At 37.7% G+C, this 20887-nt stretch overlaps 1 long non-coding RNA gene across 2 annotated transcripts in view; it reads left to right on the forward strand.

The window, feature by feature from the left end:
- Positions 1-397: 397 nt before the first annotated feature.
- LOC121095619 overlaps positions 398-20887 on the forward strand; it is a 149324-nt gene continuing 128834 nt past the window's right edge. Inside the window, exon 1 of one of the 2 annotated variants that reach the window (XR_005830159.1) lies at positions 398-477. This is a non-coding gene — a long non-coding RNA (uncharacterized LOC121095619). The remainder of the gene's footprint in view (positions 478-20887) is intronic. The other variant, XR_005830158.1, reaches the window with a different exon arrangement.

Below are 20887 nucleotides of genomic sequence, written 5' to 3' on the forward strand. Positions count from 1 at the left end.
GTTAGTATAATAAATACTGTAATGGATCATTGGTTGGGCTGACTTATCTGCTGTTTGAAGATTGAATGAATGCCCACAAGTTGTGGTAAATCTGTTTCTCTGTAATGGAGCAAACCCCCAAAACTGCATAACAAGAATCATTGAGCTACAGACACTACAGCTCTAATTCTTGTATCCTTGGGCTCTCAGTATATGTTGGATACCACCTGCAGTTTTGGATGAGAAATTGGACAGGCTACAATAATAAGTCGTCTAGTTAGTGCTGGCTGCAAAATAACTATTGGTACCAAACAAATGGTGTTTTGCTTTAGGAGGAGGAGGAAATGCTAGTGTTTTAGATTAAAACCTTTCATTTTCCCTTTTTTGGTCACACACGTTTTTCTGTTTTCCACATTTTCCACAGTTCTGAGGAAGGTGGAGCAGATGTGCCATCAGGCAGCGGTATTTTGTCATTTCACTTAGCACAAGGAGAACCAGGTAACATTTTAAGGTTTGTGTTATGTAAGAGGTCAGATAAAATCATCTAATGTTGCCTTTTAGCCTTGAAATTAATTAACCTCTACTCTGTTTTTTTTTTAATGGATGAGCTTTCTGAGACCTCTTTTCCATTTCATTTAATTGGAATGTAAATACTCTTTGTTAGTTAATTATTCTGGTGTGTAGATGTGATGACAAATTCAGGACCAAAACAGGAAAAAAATGCTGATGTCATGTTTACTGAAGTACTCCTGCTAAATTTTCTTACATGTAGTGACGTATTGTAGTTGGATGAATCCTGTTCGTAGTATGTGCAGACAGCCTTGGAAGCAGGAGAACTACCCTTTCTGCCACTCCTGAATAACCTAGGTTGTTTTCTTTTTAGGCATGTGACTTCTCCACTGTTCATACAGTTTCTCATGAAAAATATCAGTGTCCACTGTTCCCTTTATGCCTCGGTATTATACAACTGTCAAAGAAAAAAATGACATTCTTTCTTTTCCTTAGTATTTACTAACTTAAGAGATTTTGTTGTCAGTCTAGCAATCTCAGAAGGAAATAAATGACTACATAGTATGGAACTTTCAACTGAAAGGCTGTTACTGTCTTCCTTTTTATTTCTTAGGCTATTTTCCATCAATGCAGTGAAATGAGAGCGCTAGTGCCCAGTGTGTTGGAAACTATGCCCATTTTCACTTATGTGTTGCTTTTTTCCTTTTGCTCTTACTTATCCTAAATAAATGTATGACTTGTCCTGAGGCATTTATCAGTCAAATGTGATACTGTAATCAATTTTATGAGTTTTTAAGCCAAAGTGAATGTCAAATGGCACCTGAGGGCACTCAACACCTTACAGGATTGGGCCCATAGTGAAATTTGGTGTTTGAAGAATAAACATTGTATAACAAGAATTGCTAGATTTCATTATGTTTTGCTTAAACTGGTGGAAAAGTGTTGCGGATGGAGTCATGCGCTTCACTCACAAGAGAGAAGCAACAATGTTGATATAAGACTGTGAGTTAACAAAGTTCCATGGTAAATGTGACAGTGGTTTAACAAGATTTGAGAGCAAGTTACCCTTGAGTATTTACTGCATAGAGGACGGGGTCAGACAAAACTGTCAGAGACATCCTCTTGTTGAGTCGTGAGGTTCAGAAAGGACCCCACTGCATCCTAAACTCTTTCTCAGAGGGGAGTTTAGGTGCAGCTGGATCCAGACTTAGTCCCAGACTTTGTCAATGGTTTATGTCTAAAGGATTATATATGCACAATCAATCCTTTATATCACTTAGCAAAGATTTCAAAGTTTCAGGGCACTTATTTCCAATTCACTTACTGAGTATCTGATGCGATAAGGATTCTCTCAACCTTGAGGAGTAAGGGATCTCTGCAGCAGGCATAACCTTGGGAGACATCCCTACTGGTCATACAGAGAGATCCTGTCATGCAACCCACTGCCACGCAGGAGAGCTCAATGGGCCCTGGGCTGTCTGCTATTTATGGAGTAAGATGACTGTCTGATAGTCATATTTGCTTACTGACTTCAGATGTTAGTTTCTTCCAAATTTGGCTTGAGTTGGACATTGACCAGCACTGTGGTTAGGTGGGTGCGTTGCTCAAATTAGCTCTTGGCTATTGTGTTGTTATCCCTCTACCCGAATCCACTCTGAGCTGGTTGCATACAGCACAACCAGACACGTCCGTTGCAATTGCCACTGGTGGTTATCACTTGGGCAGGGTTATGGGAAATAAAGGTCAGGGTGGGGTGGGGGGAGCACACTGCCACAAAAAGCATGGTGATATGACATCTCAAATTGAATGACAAATTAGAATACATGGTGGTGTATCCTAATTCCGTAGGATAGGAAGACTGGACTGGGCAAACAATATACTGTAAGGTGTATTTCCTGATTATAGATAATGCTATCATGACAATTTATCATTTGGAAAGCACTCCAAGCCCATATATATTGCATCCAGAAAACAAGCCTGCAAATTTCAGTGTGTTTCTCAATTTTACTCTCATGTGACTTCTTAACTTGTTACTACTTGATTATAATTGGGTACTTGATTTTCATCAACAGTAATTTCTAAATGCTTTTTGCTTTTTAAAGTAGTTTTTGCTTAATACTATTTTATTTCAGCCAAGAACATGAACTTCTGTGCCTCAGTTTACTTAGCCATAGTATGATGAGTAATTTACCTACCTCAAATATGATATCCAGTGTCAAAAAAGTCTGTGTAGCCTTTTAAGCTCCAACTGATCTTAGCAAAAAATTGAATTTATCCCCCATACTCTGGTATATTGACCTCTGAAATCCTAAATGAGACTGATGTTTTAGACCTTAAAAAATCCCACTGTATTTTTGATAACATCTTCTCTTTTCTCTTATTAGCATAGCATGCCTCTTTTTTTAATCTTGTTGTACAATTCTAATTTCAAAGTCACATGTTTGGCTGATTTTCTAACCTCTGAAGAACTACCCAGGATTAATCAAAGCATAGTCTGTGTAGAGAGGGTCTTTTGATTCTCTTCCTTTTGCTGGCTTTAACAGGATATTGCCTGTGTAAGCAAAATCAATGCTAAATGCTTGCTTGAAATGTCCAGGAGTTAACATAAAAGGTTCTGTCACATAAATGATGGTCCTGGAGAAAGTTGAAAACTGCTTACATTTACTCCAGGTTTTGCTTAGAAGGCTGTAGTCTGACAGTGGCATCTGGCAGCACCCGGATGCACACACATAGTTGCAGGGCTGAGTTTCATTGAACTGTTTTCTATGCAAAGTAAAGGTAACCAAAAGAAACTGTGAACAGTAAAGTATCACTGCAAAGTTATTACTGAAAAATTACTTGCATAATCTATGTAAATAAATGAATCCTGATTGGTTTTCCATTTATGTGGTGGAGACTGTTTGAAGCCCTTGAAAGGACACCAGCGGAAAGATGGCTGGGGGTTATAAAAAAGAAAATGATAGAAACCATTTTAAAGGATGCTTTAGTGAGGGAATGAATGACTTTAACTGGAAAGGTATGAGGAAGGAAATTCATTGTGCAGCCTGCCATAGGCAAGCAACTGATTTGGAAGGGAAAAGGGAAAAACACATTTCAAAAAATGAGTGTGAACTGTTAGAGAAAAACTGTTGGCTTCTCAAAAGTATGTATCTTGGAGAGAACTGACCCATGAGACCTGAGCCCAGAAAAAGGTTCAGGAAATGGAAATGGGTATGGACACACATACATGCACATGCATGATGTATATCTATATATATGTATATATATGTGAGTTCCTTCTGATTTCCCAGAAAGAACTGTATATGGAAATCTTGGCAAAACCTCCATGTTTTCTGGCTTTGCAGTTACATGTGAATGATTAACTTCAAAACTGGGGAAGACATGGATGTATGGAAAGCCAGCGCATATGCTGTAGGGGAGTCTGGTGGTCTGGCATGGGTCTCAGTGGTGAGAGCAGCACTTCTGAGTGGTGCTGTTCTCAGCGGGTTATAGGGAAAGGGACAGAGAGATAAAGACTGCCCAAGTATGACACAGTACAGGAAAGGAACAGAGAGGGCACCTATTCTCAGAAACTTGTATTCTGAGGTGCGGACCACAGCAAAACAGTCTGGGGGGTGGGGGGGTGGGGTGGCAAGCAGAACTCTACATATCTCTTAAGTATTAGGAGTTTTGAAAGAGCTGAGAGGGTGAAAGACTTGCCTTGAATGGACAGTAGATACTGATTGTCTGAGACGTATGGGATTTTTTTAAGCCACTTTTTCTGTGAGGGATTGTAGTAGGTCAATGGCTTCATTCTGTAGCAACAACGTCCTGTGGAGATGGCCATTTTGGTTTTTTCGTAGAAGTGCCTGATTGTTACACACAGCATTTTTTTCTCAGAAACCCTTGTGATACACTTATGTAGAATTTTATTTATGTCTTTTTGAATTCAGATCCCAGCATGGAAGAGAATAGATTTTTTTTTATTCTCTTAAGACAAGTCAGTGGGCAGTCATGATAGGGACTTCATTCTAAACATTCTGTCTTACCCCAGGAGCAGTGCTGGAATCCATAAATATAACCGGTTACCTTTCCTGGAAGCTTAATCAAAACCATACCTGTTTTAAAACCAGGCATATTCTTTTGGGTTATTGAAAGGCTATGTTCCAGGTTGTGGAACTATGAACAATGTTACGGGACAGATATGTAAGTAGTACTTAAAAGATGTGCTTTCTGAGATCCATAATTACAAGGTTTGCTGGACTACCAAGTGGTTGAAATAGGCTGGTGTACTTTTCTTCAGATTTTTTTTCTTTTTTCTTCTCCCTGTTTTTCCTGAATGGGAGAAATTCATACAGATGGAAATCACAGAGTACTTCAAATTTTCATTTCATTTCAGTTGCTGTGTTTGTGAGTGCATTCATATGTGTGTTTTGGGAGAAAAGAAGAGAAGGCAAGAAACACTGTGTACATGTGTACTCGAATATAATATATTGAGCAATGACCAAGGTGGCAGACTTTGAAGATCAGATTTCTAAAATTGCTTGAGGCTTGTCAGACTCTCACACTGAAACCTGTTAGCAGTTCCCACTGGCTTCAGTGAAAGCAGAGTTAAATTAATACTGAAAGCTTTTGAAAATTAAGCTGAACTGTGATTGAATAGCTTGACCTGGTTCTCATCTGCTGCTTTTGAATATTTAAAATAAGCACAATTTTCTTAATCTCCAAAATTCATTGAACACTTGCCTATTCTTTTGTCTCCTTGTGCAAATCCTGCTGCCTGCATGTGGGAAGCTGTGCATGCTTGTGCTGTTTAGAATGAGATGATTCCAGTAGTGTGCTTTTCTTATTGCAATAACTATTGAAAAGAACCTAACTGCTATTGAAGATGGTCATCTGCCATGCAACTGAATTGCTTTCTTAGATGTATTTCTTAAAACTCTCTGCCAGCATCTCAGAAATGAAGAATTTTAAGAAAGTATGAATTACTATGTGATAAATTATTCTTTTACAGCAAAACCTTCCTGTTCAAAGTAAGCTGCTTTGGGGGAGTAAATTAGAATAGTGTTTTGCTGAAGCTGTGTGTTTAAAGGAGAATTATGCATAGCACCCTTGTTTTGCCAGATTCCAATAGCTACTCAAGAATCATAAATGTTTCAGCAGCCTGAAGTGTTTGCAAAAATACACGATGACATTTGTCCTTTTCTCTGTGGCTTTCTTGGGACTGTTCCAATTTAGGATATCATGTTCAGAAATACTAAACACTTCTAATATAAGCATTTAGATACTTTTATTAGCTTGGATGTAAAGCAGAGAAGAGTGACTAGCTGACAAATACAGCTGCTTCTTGGGCTGACTGGTCGATTTCAGCAGTGCTGGTTTAAGTAGCTTTCAGTAAATTCTGCCAGATTTAAAGCGGTGTGTTTTGTTCAGCCAAGACATGTCTCTGGAGAATTGCTGAGATTGAGGCTTCATGGCCCTTTATGGTATACTTATGGCTCATCTGTTTGATGGTTGGGCTGTTTTTAGAACAGGCTAAAGGTATTGTAATCAAAGTGAAAAGCGTGAACTTGTAGAACTTTGTTTAGGTAACAGCCCTCCCTTAATCCAGAAAAGTGCATGAGAATTGACAGTATTGGTACATCTTATCTTATCTGAGACCTGAATCTTGCAGACACTTCTGTACCCTCATAAAATGTTCACATTCTTATTGACATTGCAAAGTAGGTGTGTCTTTGCAGGATCTAGACCTTATCGTAGTTGTGGAAGTTATCCTTCTCTGCATAAATATTGCATTTGGTTTTTTAGGCTTGGCAGACTCTCAGCCTTGCTGATTACAGGCAGCAGTAAGTTCCATTAAGTGTTTATTTATTTACCTGTAAAATATTGTTTTGTGGTTTTAAAACTTCTGCCTTTTTAATTTTTTGCTGGTATAGTTCAGGCTGTGTATTATGTGGAAGGGTACCTAGGAGTACTTAGTATAAAAATGTGGATGTAGTGTAGAGGAAGTGTCATCCACTCTTATTTATTGCATCTATAATTTGGAAAGACCTAATATTTACAGATATATTTGTTGGAAATTGCTTCAAAAATACACGTTTTTGCTCTGCTGTGCTGGAGTTCCTTTTTTTGTTTTTTGTTAATGAAGTGGGATTTTAAAAGTTGCAGTCATTATTAAGGATTCAGCTTTGTGATCAGTGTTATATTCTAGAATTAAGTCCTCCAGCTGTATTATTAAAGTTTTTACTTTAACCATGAAAGGATTCAGCTTTGTGATCAGTGTTATATTCTAGAATTAAGTCCTCCAGCTGTATTATTAAAGTTTTTACTTTAACCATGAATGCTCTGCTTGCACTGGTGCCTGGATACACTATAGCTGAGTTTACACAGTTCTGCATTGTGTAGTTTTGCTTGGTTTGATTTGGGATCTCTGTACCTCAGTGTTGCTAGCTTTTCTCATACTCATTAAAACTTCATTTTCCATTTCTAATGTCTGTGATTTTGCTTTATCTGAGCTATCTCAGTTTACTGTTTCCTTGGGTAATAAAGGGATGATCTGGATAATGAGCTAGTATTTTAACTATTGTTCCCTCTTCCTTCCTCAGCATAGCAGAACATCTTACTGGCCTTCATGGTCACAGTGCCGCTAGCTGTATTCCATCTACTCCTGTGGCCTTTAGAGCCCCTCAGTGTGCAGGCTGAATTGTTTCTTCCAGTTCATGTTACTTCACTCATTCGTGTAGTATTTTAAGTGATGCAGTATTGCATTGTAGATTCAGTAAGTGTACTTAGATCCGTCCATTAGTTACTCAGAAGTGTCTTACAATGTGGCAGCTACAGGTGCAAATGTGTTTATTCATATATACTTCCACTCATAGATCTTAAATATCCAAGCTATGATAAATTTCCTTGGAAAATTGGAGTGGGGACTATAGAAGGATATGAAGTAGATAGCTTTTAATACAGAATTTTCTTTTCATACAGAAGTGATCTGTTATTTAATTCTGTAATGAGATGGATGGGCAAATAAGTAACTGTCTCTGTAAAGCAAAACCAGCACCACAGTGGAAACTGTAGGCTTGATTTCTCTTAACTCACAGTACATGTAAGATAATGTACTCCTCAGTAATGTGGCAACAATGGGTGAATTAGCACAAAGAAGCTGTAGTGCTGCAATATCCCACTCTAGCTTACTGCATCCATTTGTTTACTTGTCCATATTGTAATTGCTCTCTATACCTAAAACTTCTTCCCTCGGTTTGTGATTAGGTAATTTCTCTGATAGTTCATTGTTATTGTGGAAGAGCTGCACAGGAGGCAAGCCCAACAGCCTTTATGTTTCACTCTGCTTCTGAAGCATTTGTTTATGTCACATTCTTTCTAAGAAAATAAATAATGTATGTTAACAGTGGAATACCACTGATTTTGTTGGGGTGGGCTTATGTGGGCATGGTTTTAGGAAGAGGGAGAGCACTGTCCTGCTCTCCACATGTTTTGTAGCATGTGTGATCACACTCAGTATGACACATTGGACAGAGACCCTCTTTTACTTCTCCCATCCAGACTGTATCTGTATTGACCCAGGCTTCTGCTCTGACTTCTGTCATGGAGGATGTGTATTCCTATTCACAGTTAGTGCCTTTATGCCTTTTGTATACCACAGATGGTTCGCCTTTGTTTTTTGAACAGTCTATCTATAAAGCTGGAATAGAAGCATGAGGAAGCATGGATGCCCAGATTGTAAATTCTCACACATCGACTACCAGCCTAGTGTGGGGGTATGTCCTGTAGTTCTGAGATATGCATTAGCGTAGAGAGGAAGAAAGAGATTTCATTCTGCCTCCAAACTTTGCGTTTGTTTTTGTGTGGGCTTTCTATCTATGTCTGCTGTGTAAAAATGTAAAGGCTTCCTCATTTTGGATCCTGCCCCAAATTATTCTGGGCATTTTTCAGGTGCAGAGTTACAGGCATACAGATTACACAGCCTACATGTGGGATTTTGTGAATCAGGTGTTCATAAAACTCATGCAATATTGCATGTCTGTGTGTAAATTGTGTAAATTTTGAATCCATGTGATACACAAATCTTCATCGAATAGGTTGCAGAACTCCCTGTCATTTATTTTTATGGCTAATGGCTTTTTTTTATATTCCATTTTCTACAAGTTTTCATTAAGCAGTGCATGTGAAGTGCTTCAACTACTTGACTTTGATGCGCATTCAGTATCAGAAGGAAAGATCAGGCCTTTATCTCTGAACTACAGATCAATTACCTTTCTAAACACTTACCTCATAATTTTCCTTTAAATAAAAATGGGGGGGAAAGGTACCACAGTCAACTGTATTAAGACGAGAAAAATGAAAGTGGTTAGAAGAAATGGATGCATCACCTAAGATAAGGTACAAGGGAGCATGGACCTGCCATTGTAGGATTAGATACAAGCACACAATAATCATATAGAGTGTAAAAGAGGAAAGGTTACCTTACATTTAGAACTAAAAAAATCCTTGATTTCTTAAAACAAGAAGATAGTGGGTTTGCTAATGAATTAAATATGTGATAACTTTTAAGTGCAGCACAGCTGCTGAGTTGTCAGAGCAGGTGACTTTATCATCAGCAGATTTTGATGGTATTATGCTTAGGATGAAATAACCACTTGTTCCAAAAAACAGTCCCTAATATCCAATGTGAAGGTCAGTCTCATAGATTTCATTCCTTAATATTCTAGCTGACATTCCCATTTTCTGAAGTATGAGTCTTTAGATACATAAGTCTTAGATATTGTAGTATCACGAAAGCTACTATGTGCAGCATTGCAATTAGGTAGAGAAAATCCTCTTACTATGGTACATATGTGACTGGTAAACCAAAAGTCCCCAGGTTTTTTTTTTTTTGTTTGTTTGTTTGTTTTTTATATATTTTTATTAGTACTCTTTCAATAGTGCAGTCATGTTCTAAATATGAGCGCTTTTTGATTCAGCACTGTAACTGTATATTACAAAATATAATTTAAAAGAAATAGCATTGGACTTCAATGTAGATAATGAAATACTAACATCCTCTTACGTAGCTCTTGGCTGTGTGGGTTCAACTTATGAGCTGTTTTTCTTTTCAAGTGACATGACATTGAGTTATTATTTCAGAAAGGAAGAAGCGAAACTGTTATTTTATTCATTTATATTCCAACAATATTAAACATGCTAGTTTAAAAACACAAGACTTCCCCTCTTTGAAACTAACAAAATAGTCAAATGCAGAAGAAGCTATTCAAAATTGTCTTTTAATAAAAGTTTAAAGTCTTCAAAATATATTTGCCCCTCGAGCAAACTTTTTTCATTTAATATTGTGTCTGTTAATTAGTGCTTCAAATTTGCAAATTCTTTATTGGTTTATATCAATGTAATACCCAAAGCTCATCTCATTGCCAGATTTGAATGAAATATGATCCTGTTTATTCTATTAAAACGAAGGCTTGAAATTGTTACCCAAATGCCACAGGAATTCTTGCCATTTTCTCATCAAATTCCTCATCAGATTTTTTGTTAAAGTCACATTGTTTTAGATTTTGAGCCTTGGCATTTAAATGAAATTCAATGTGCCCCACTGGAGAAAACATCTGCAGGGACATATTATGTACGATATCCATTCCAATCAAGCAGGAGTGTACTGGTGTGACTGAATGAGAAGCTTATTCTTACTCCACTTAGATTTAACCTGATGTGGCTATTGAGTCAGTCTGTGAGAAGAAATGTTTAGAAAATTAAACTAGCAGAACAGGAAAGGGTTTTTTAATACTCAGAGCAAATACTTCCAGTTGCACAATATTAATTTAAGAATGTCATTTCTTAAGAGAACCTGAAGGAGTTTGGTACCAAATTCCCTTTAAAATTCAATGGAACTTGGGAATCTGAGCCCCCCGGGTGCCTTGGTAAATCTCTCTGAGTGATTAGTGTTAAGAGTTTTCTTTGAATATAAAATCATGATCTACAGTAACTGAAGGAAGCAGGGAGGTGTTGGGGAAGAAGGAAAAGAAAGAAAAAAACCCAGTTCTGTAATAATGTAACATGTAACTGCAAAAAAAGGCAGTATGGAGGAGCAAGCCCTTCTGCAGCGGCAGTGGGTGTTTGTGGAGCCTGCTCCTTTTCCTCAAGGAATTGAGACAAAAACAAACAAACAAAAAGTATCTTTAAGATGTATTTATGGTGACAAAGCCCTCTGCCATCCTTTGAAAGGCTTATTTTTACAGGCAGAGCACCTGTCTGTAACACCTCTTCTGCAGACCTGTGAATAAGAGCTGTTGTTATGAGTTTTTCAGCTACTTTAGAGACTAGAAGAGACATGCCAGTGGAGGTGAGGGAGTCACTCCAGAGAATCACTAGAATTGATCTGTGTTTAACACTACAGGCCACGAGGACCACATCAGGAATACCAGGTCCAGTTTTTGTGCCCCCTAAAACAGGAAGGACGTTGATAAGCAGGGACAGGTTCAGCAGACGGCTAGCAAGATGAGCCAGGCTGTTGACACAGTGGTGCATGGTGAGAGGAGGAGAGACAACAGGCATAAATTGAAAAATAAAAAAAAGAGGTTCTGACTGGATGTAAGGGAAAACTGTTTTCTTTTGAGGACAGTCAGATATTAGAATAGAGTATGGAGAAAGGCTGTGCACTCTCCAGCCATGGAAGTTTTAAACACCAAGTTAGATGAAGCCCTGTTTAACTTGATCTGACTTCAGATTCAGAGGTGGCCTTGCTTTGAGCTGGACTTTGGGTTAGAGACCTCCTGAGCTCTTTTCCAACTCAGGTTTTCCTATGATACAATTGGATTTGTAGAGGAAGCTTAGGATTTATATTTAAGATCTTCCCCCCTCCTTTCTTGTCCTTATCCTACTCGTTTTGTCTCAGATTATTATTTAGACTTACATCAATTTGATCTTCCAGTGGTATATAGTTCCTTTCAAGAGCACTTCTGGAAGAAGTGATTAGTAATTAAAAAAACCCAAACAAACCACCACAAACCAGCAAATCCAATCAGGAAAACTTGTCCAATATGGTTACCAGATAGAGGTCATTCAGTTTCTAGGGTACAGAGAAAAAAAAATAATAATAGTAATGATGATGATGAAATGGCAAATTTATGGTAGAGTTCCAATTCCATGTGTAATTTTGTTTATAAAATACGCTTGTCTGACAAAAGTAGGCACATTAAAACTTAAAACAAAATGATTAACACAGGCAAAGTAGTTCTAAACCTCTCAGGTTCACATCTGCTTCTTTCAGGTTTGATGAGACAAGAAATATGCACACTGAATTTGGAATTCAGCAAACCTGTACACCAAAGTGAAGAGGTGTTACTGAAAATATTCTGGTTCAGATCTCTGTTCATGTGATGTTAACATCTGATCCTAACTGTCAAAGCAGCCCTGCTGCAAACAGGCATTTTCTTAGAAATTAGTTATATTTGATAGGAATTAGGTAGATCAGTTTCCACTATTGTGAGTGCTCCGTGCTAACAGAAGGTAAGTCTGGTACACCCTATAGGTAACTTCATGAAAAAAGGTAATTTTAGGATCAAATTGTAACATACGGTCTTAAGAAATATCCTTCAAATCCCTTTGTTTCTGATCTGAAAGGATCAGAAACTCTGACTGCTTTTCCCCTGTTGTGCAAGTGAAGATAACAGTGTTTTTTAAAAAGGATAGCTCCCTACCTCACCTCAAAATGTGAAATTTGTCGTCTTTCATATTTTACATACAGCTGTATTGAGTAAAAATGGATGATGAAAAGAAAGTCTGGGTTATTCTGTCACCTGACAAGTTAGACAAGGTGTTTGGGGATTTTTGGTGGCCATGAAAGGATAGAAAAAGCTGATCAGAAATGATTTTCCATTCTTGTCCTGCATGACCATTAAGGGCAAGTTGTACTCTGTGGAGGTTGCAGTGCTGGCAGTTTTAAAGAGAAAAGTGAAGCACAGTAAAATAGGTCTGTGAATATTTCGGTCATAGTGGGACAAACAGGAGAAGCATGGACTAAAACATCACTATGCTGCTTCAACAATTCAGCTTACTGCTGTTTGCATGAAGGAAGTTGGCTGATAACATGGTAAGTGAGTAAGTATGCACAGCAAGAGTAGATTGTTTCTTTTTTCATAATGTTTCAGTCTTTGCTGCGTTCTTCAATAGTACTGTGAAAAATGTAGTGCTAAAATAGGATCAGATTTTTTGTTTGTTTCTCTCGTTGATTCCCTATTACATTTGCAGAGATGACATGTCAAAGATGAATTTCTGAACTGCTTCTTCAGCAAACTCAACTGGTCTCTAAATTTCAGCATCAGATTCTTTCTAGCACAAGCATAATTACCACTAATAAAAGTTTCAGTAAGTCTAACTGCTTTCAGTTGTAGCTGGGTAATCTCCTTATCTTTTGTAAGTAGAATACAGGAATGATTTGAATTTGGTTTTGCATTTGTGTTACAAAACTGATTCTTCACAATGCATGTGTTGAATCCGTCTTGCTTTCCTTTTGCTACTGTCTCTGCAATGCTAACATGAGTAAAAATATTACTTTAGTGGTTATTTATTTATTTTGGTCACTAAAGTTAATAGATATGATTCTGGAGATAAAAATTTTTATGTGAGGAGCAGAACTATTGAATAAGCCATCGCTATTTTTACAGGCAGAGTACATGTTCAAAACAGAAAGCTGCTAATACCGCAGAGATAAAAGGATAATTTGCACTAATTTTATGAAGCTAATTAATCAAATGAACAGAGCATATTAACCAGTTGGTGATATTCTGCTGAGCAGGAACTGAAACAGTTAGAAACTTCTTCAGGCTTTTTTTTTGTTATTACCATGACATACTTTAACTTATATTGCAAGTTTCCTACAGTGATAACCCTTTCATAAACACAGGCAACTTAAGCAGCTTAAGCGGTTTTAATAAACAAGAAATGCGAATGCTCACAATGTCCAGGAAGATTCCTCTTTGTATCATAACGTTTTCTTAATGATTTACTAAGAATGAAAGATACAGTCTGTGAAGACCCCTCTGGCTATAAATATTACGGGTATGAAAATATTATATAGTACATGATTATCAATACAACAGTAAGGATTTATCTGAATTTATACTGAATTAAAAAAATATAAAAATTGCCATTCTCTGCAGCTTCAGAAGATTCTGCAGTGGAAAAATGTGTTTCTACTACAATTGTAAATGAAAAAAACAAAGAAAGGTTGTTTCGTATTGCCTAGAGTCTGTACGAGATGCAGAGGCAAGGAATTTTGATGTTAGATATGTTGGTAAAACCATCCACAAAGATGGAGCAAAATTTTTCAAGATAGATGCAAGAGTTTTGCAGAGGCAGGCCAGCTAAGGCCACCTGAATCCTTTAAAGCAGAGTTAAGGGTTGCTTTCTGATGTGACAGAAATGCTGTGTAATGAATCCAGTTTGTCTCTAGAAGCCAGTGGGAATGAGGCGTGCAAAATAAATGAGATTTTTTTCTCTGAGTGTCCAAGGTAGATCTGTAGAAATACTTAACCACATTGTAGAGTGTGTAGTACAGGTGATGTGGGAACTGCCTCCCAGTCGTACAGCTGTACAACACTTTGTTGACATAGAAAGCTGTAGCCCAGCTGCTTATGTGCTATGCATGTGCTGGTGTATTCACAATACCTGCAGTAACCTGCCAAGAAATGAGACCTATATAACTGGAATGAAGTTGTGTGGTCAGGACTGGTAAGGAAAGCTTAGGTAGTGGTTGTGTCTGAGACCTTAATCTGTGCAGTTAGCTAACAGCATATGTTGGTATCCTGTGTTAGAGGGAGTGAGGTTACGCAGCAGAAGGTTTTGAGGTATGATGAGAGAAGTGGTAGCAGTTTATTTGATCCTTATGTAGTGCTGCTCGTGATAGTAGCTGACTGAAGTAAATTTAGGAATCCCTGCTATCAAACATAAAATTCAATGAGATGAAATCCTGTTTGTCTGGGTTCAGTAGTATCTTCAATAACTTTTGGAGATTTATTTTCCTTTCACTGTTCATTCTTTCTTTTCTTGAACTTTAATTTCCTGTACCTTCATGCTAAAAAGTGCCTACTCTGTCAGTGATGTGTCATGCTAGTAAAGAGAGAGCACCAGAGCAGAATCTAAATAGAAAGGTCAGTTCTTCTTCCTGCCCAGTCCATTTCCGACATTGGAAGTTGAAAGGATTAGCCTTTCTGATACCCTTTGAACCTCTTGTCAGCTGACATGAATTGAAGCAACCCTTAAAATATTCAACTTTGTTTTGTGGTCAAAACTGAACAGCATCAAGGAAGAATATGTTCAAAAGTGGAGATCTGGGTCTTATGTCACCATACAACATGCAGTGCATAATGAATACAACATGCCAAACCAGTATTTCGAAGAGTATCATTACAATAAATTGAAGAGAGGATATTTTCAGATATAGAAAAAATAAAAAGTTTAGTGACAATTTCCCAGTAGCTTTCAGAAAGAGAGGTATTCCTAAGTCTTCATTATGTCTTTGAAGGTCTCTGTTTAACATATTTAATGCTGACTAGTACAGCAGTCTTTGCATTTCTATGTTAAATCATTAACTGATAATATCCAGTTCATAGTTTCAAGGACACCTGATATTTTTTGCCTCTTTTCAATTTGTAGAATAGTTCCTCCTCCTGGTAATTCCCACACATTTTTATTGCATACTGAGTGGCTTCAATTCAAATGTCTTCTGTGAACTTGAGCACCTTTCAGGATCAAACCATAAACTATGAGTTTCAGAAATAGTTATAATTTTAGGCATTAGTGCTTTTCAATGCATAGAATACATTTTGTAAGTTATGTATTGTGAGAGAGTTGCTGGTATCTTCTTAGAAACAGTTGCTTCGCATCAACACCGTTTTCCACTCTGTTGTCCTTTACCATATCAAATAACAATTCAAACAGCAGCAGCAGCCAATGAACATGGATCAATGATATCTTCAGCCACTGCGTTTGTGTAGGTTTAATCCATTTATGTGAAAATCAAGTTACTGCTGGCCTGTTTTTTCTTTACTGGAAACAATTGATAACATTACTTCAGAAGAAATTAATCCAGAGAATTAATTAGCAGAATCTAATATCCAATAAATGTGGTCTTGAGAAAGATTTCATGGGTGGTCAGTTGTGACATTAAATGGAAGGTAAAAAAATAGATACTGTTAGCTGTTTTCCATAATCAAAAAGAAGTGACAGAAAAGGAACAGATGGAATGACATTGACTTTGGTGAGAAATAAATAGGTCAGTTCTTGTACCTGTCACAGAAAAGCTTTGAGAACAATTTTTTTGTGTTTTTGGCTTAGGCCCATATCTAGGGGCTTAAATTTTTGTAAGACATACTTTAAAAGATTAAAAAAAAAAATAAAAATCATTGTTTCCAGGCCAGTGAGTTTGATACTTTGATGCTTCAGAAGCTGCACTGGTGTTTTAGGATCAAATTCAGCCATAGTCAGTAGGAGCAAAAAAAGCCTATTACCTTCATCGTGTTTCCTGTGGCTTTTAGTAGTTTACGTTTTTGCCATTGAGGGACTTGGACCTTGCATATGATCAGTCAATGAAATCTGGCTGATGAGTGGTAACCTCCTTGGCTGTAGTACTTGGAATTTCTGATTTGGAGTCCAACCTCTTTTTAAATTTTGTTGTTGTTATTGAAGGATTGCACTTAGAAATACAAATGGAGATCAGTGTGCTATTTCATGCGGGCTATGTATAGGTACAGCCAAGTACTTTGAGCCAGATTTTCAAAGGTGTTTAAGAGCCTGAACTTTCAGGGATGCCTGAGGATATCTGAGAGACCGTCTGCGTGTTTAAGTAGCGAAATGACTTTAAATATCTCAGATTATCTTTGAAGGATTTAATGAAGTGCTTAAACACCTTCTTGAAACAAGGTTTTAGTAAGAGTGAAGGTCCCTTAAAATCCTGAATAGATCATATTTTTTCTGGAGATGGGAGTTGTTGGTGCACCTTCCAAATGGGGAAGATGTTTCTAAAAATCGGTCACATTTCATTCAATAACTCCCTCTTTTAAAAAACTGGCTTTTGCTGCTGATTACAGTAGATGTAACTTTAAGGTAAAAGAAACCACTTTCCAGATAGAAACTATTTTAAGCCCTTTCTTTCTTTACGCGTAGGCCTACGTATCCCTGACTTAACTCTGTAGGCTGTAGCTTGTCACAGAGAATGATTCTGCTTTTGGCAGCTGTGCTCGTTCAGCATGTTTGCTAACTTTGCAGCAAAGTGCTTCTGTATTTGCTTTGTCTTGGTTTCTGAGCAATGACTTATTTACTGAAACATTTCTTTTTTTTTTTTTTTTTCCTTTTTCTTTTACTTATTGGGATTGATTGTGTGAGTGAAATTCAGGATGTTGTGACTGCAGGATTGTGTGCTGTCAGTTTTTCTAGGAGGTATTATATGCCTGTAGCATCTTGTGCTTCACTCGTTACCCCGACTAAAATAAAGAATAACTGAAATAGGAAAACATGCCGTATTACTATTCATATTAGAAATCTTTTTGGTGCAGTCTTGCATAATTAGAGATTTTTTTAACGTGTAAGGTTTTGGGATGTATTTAAATTAGTAGTTGATTTTTTTCAGCAAAAAAGCCCTGAGGCATGTGTAAAACTAGTGGCTACATAAAGCTGAAGAATCAGATGTCTGCTGGGCAAATTGACAGAACTCATTAATCTTAGATGCAGTGTACTATAGAGTCTGTCCTTTCATGCACCTGCCCATGCCTAAAGTAATTACATGATGGAACTATTAATACTGAAGAGCTTGAGTGGGGATAGGGTTATCTTCTCTTCTTAGTAATTGATTGCTAGCTGATTAGTGGACAACGTTTTTCCTACAGTATAATTGCCTTTCTGCTATTGTAGCCTCTCTAACCTGGGGGTTAGGCCATTTTACTGGTTTTGAGGCCTTGACAATAGCACCATAGCCCTCAAAGTAATGAACTGGAACTCAGTCACTGTGAATTCCCAAAACGGAAAACGACTAGTTAAATGTATTTCAATGATAGTGTATTTTACAGCAGTCACATAACAGAAGATTTGTTGGCTTCCCCACCTCCGCCTCCTCTTTCTATGAAGATATTTTCCAAACCTCTGATTCCTGTGTGGAAAAACAGGCAGTTGGCTTCTATTAAATCACATCTGTTGCTTGTATAAAGTTATCATCTGAAATGTGTCAGAACTGTGTAATAACCTTTTATGTTTTTTGTGACCCCATAGAAATAGCAAATCTATAGATTTGCTTCTTTAGGAGCAAAATGGTAGTAAAGGAGCGTATGAATTCTACGGTGTGGTCTCAAAGATCTGCTGGTCTCTAAAAATGATTATGTTCTCAAATTCTGAAAGTTGACTCTTGATGTTTTTGCTGAGATCTACTGGACACTGGGCTGCTGCTCGGGCAAGTCTGGACAACGAGGCATGTTTTACTGTGAAGTTGCCTGCAGAGGGCAGATCCTTTCCAGGGCTACACAGTGCTCGGCATTTCTCCCATCCTGTGACCCTCGGTGCCACATGTACAGGCTTGGGGACTCTTGGATCTGCTGACCAACTGTACTCGGCATGCAGGTTCATGAAGTGGGAGATGAAAGATATACTGCGGGAGACGTGACAGATCTGAATCTTGGGAGTAAGTTAGACATTAAATAAATTCTAATTTCAGCCCCCCAGCTTTCTTTGTACGTGAAAAATTAAACCTACCTTGCATCAGCCTTCAAGTTGTCTTGCTGTGTGTCTCTTCTGGTGTAAGTGAGTGTTTGTATAACTGCACTGAACCAGAGTCGTATTCATCTTCAAGCTTTCTTACACTGGTCCTGGACTCAAATGGGATGGAACAACACTAGTACAGTAGAGAAATCTCTGATCTCTGCCTGAATGCTGAATCATGTGCTTCCTGGCTTGATTATCAGTTTATTCTACAATACACTCAAAAGACTAATTTTATTAACGTTTTCTAAATACTTATGATTGGCCCCGTTCAGGGCCAACAACACTGAAGTGGATGTCTATGTTTAAATTATGGAACCAGCTCCCTAGATTCCTATTTCCAAAGGTATTTAGGGGCAGTTAATAATATTACCCAGTATGATTTCTAGTATTCTGTCTATGAATCCAGCCAGAAGCATATGCCTAAGAGGAAGGTGCAAGAACACATAGTTGTCCACTGTGTGATATAACCTGCCTGGAAGGACATATAGTTTTCTAACTTTTGTAAATTATCAGGTACCCTAAAGAATGATGATTTGACTTAGGAATGATACTAAAGTAGTCCGAAATCTAAATGACTTCTGTCTTTCTGCTTGTTGCGTGCCCTGCACAATAATACATCGATGAAATGACTATTTTGATTGATGGTTTTGTAGTAGCCTGTTGGCTATGGGAAGGTTCATATGGAGATCCCATGACGACTGACTTTCATGAGTGCTAGTTTAAGGCTCAGACATGCTTTTCCTCAGCTAATGGAGATTTTCACCTGACTGGTGATTCTCAAAACAAACTGCTGACAGGCGTGTAGCAGGTATAAAAAAACTATAGTTTCTCTGTGAACAGGTTGAGAAGAGAGAAAGTGTTAGAGGCCTCCAGATCTCAGAAGATATGGAAAGGTTCAGAGGGCTTGATTACTGAAGAAAATGAGGAGAGGCAAACTTGTTTTGCATAGGTTTGTGACACGACTGCTATTACAACTGTACCTTTCAGATTTAGAAAAGAAGCCTAATGTGAACTGGAGCTGAGAGAAAACAAGCTGTCCTGTGCAAGGTGAATCGGTGCTTCTTGGCATGGTCAGCCTTTGAGAAACTGAAGTCTGTGCATCTGTGTAGATTCACCACACAAGCCGACTTACGCTGCGTTGTTTAACAACTGCATATGCTAGTTAGATTCCACAAGGAGACACCCTAGTTTGTGCTCCATGTCTTTGTACAGTATTCAGTTGGATTGTCCTTTACACATTCACCTGGGATTACAAACTGAACCTCTACTTTTCTCTGTGAGTTAGCATTCATATAAAAATGTATAGCACACAAACTGATGCAAATTGCAGCACTTTTTAGCATTTACAGGAGGATGACAGGGGATTAGGGATGGATATTGGAGAGTCTTTGGGTCATAATAGAAGTCTGTTGTCAGGAAAGGGGAAAAGCCTTCTCATTTTTTTTTCCTGCTCATTTCCTTTGTTTCCTGCAAACATAGAACAGTCTGTTCCTTGCATCATAAAATTTAAACCAAGAAGCCTGAACTGCCTAATTCTTTAAAGCAGTCCTTATAGCTGTATAATTGTTAAAACCTACTTTGTTGGATGGAAGGAGAAAGAGCAGTCTTTCCCAGTAAATGCTGAAGAATTTTTAGGAAATACTACTGTAATATATGCATGAACTTACTCTAAGTGGGTCTGTATTTTGTGTCATAAAAAAAAATATCTTGAAAATGTTAAGGCTAAAAATGAAACTTTCAAGTCAGGAAATGCCAGCATTAAGGTTGCTTCTTTAAAAGCATTTGCCTGCTTTGTGGCTGTGTTTCATGAACAGTCTTTAATTACTGGATCACATGCTGGTTTTTTTCCTACAGGACCACTGCCTCATTCACTGCACAGATGGGTTATGTTCTCTGAGTTCAGAATTTTAGCTTTGTTGTTTCATGTGTGGCCCTAACTCACATTATCTGGGAAATACTCATATCGTGCTATAATCAGAGACATTTTCACTTTCACATAAGCTTGTCTGCGCTGCTCACCACTATCATTGCAAAATGCTTCTCAAATATTTATACATTAATTTTCATTATAGCTTTGGAAGAGTGAGGTTGTTTGTCCATTTTACAAAGGCGGGGGACTTAGCCACAGAATTATTGTTATAGGCTTACCCAGTTATTTTGTCTAAGATTCTCAGGACCTGATTTTTCAGGATGATTAGTGGAGTATGTGAACTCTGGTACAGTTCCTTGTGATTTTAGTCGGATGTAAAAGTTTCTAGCACTTCCAGAAATTACAGATTGGACATCCAGAACACAAAGGGCAAACTCTTTTTAGCCACTTGGGTTGTTAGTGCAGTCTCAGATTGTTATAGCTAGGAAATCCAGAACAAGTTAAGAGGACATTCTTCTACCCAGGACTATTGCAAGTCACAAAAGCTCCCCCATCACCTTCTGTTAAACCTAGGACCTTTTAAACTAATTCCCAAGAAAAAAGCAGAAGAAATTAAAGGCATTTTCACTACCCTTACTGACTGAAATGGGTTAAAATGGCCAAATGAGAAGCACTCATTTTTTACCCGTGTTTTTGCTGAGATCACCTGAGGAAAAATGTATTTCTGAACCTCTGATCCAATTGATTTAATATTATGATGTGAGCAAGACCCAGATCCTAAAAATTCCAGAC

This window comes from Falco naumanni, chromosome 11, assembly GCF_017639655.2.
Source record: "Falco naumanni isolate bFalNau1 chromosome 11, bFalNau1.pat, whole genome shotgun sequence".
Classification (NCBI taxonomy): domain Eukaryota; kingdom Metazoa; phylum Chordata; class Aves; order Falconiformes; family Falconidae; genus Falco; species Falco naumanni.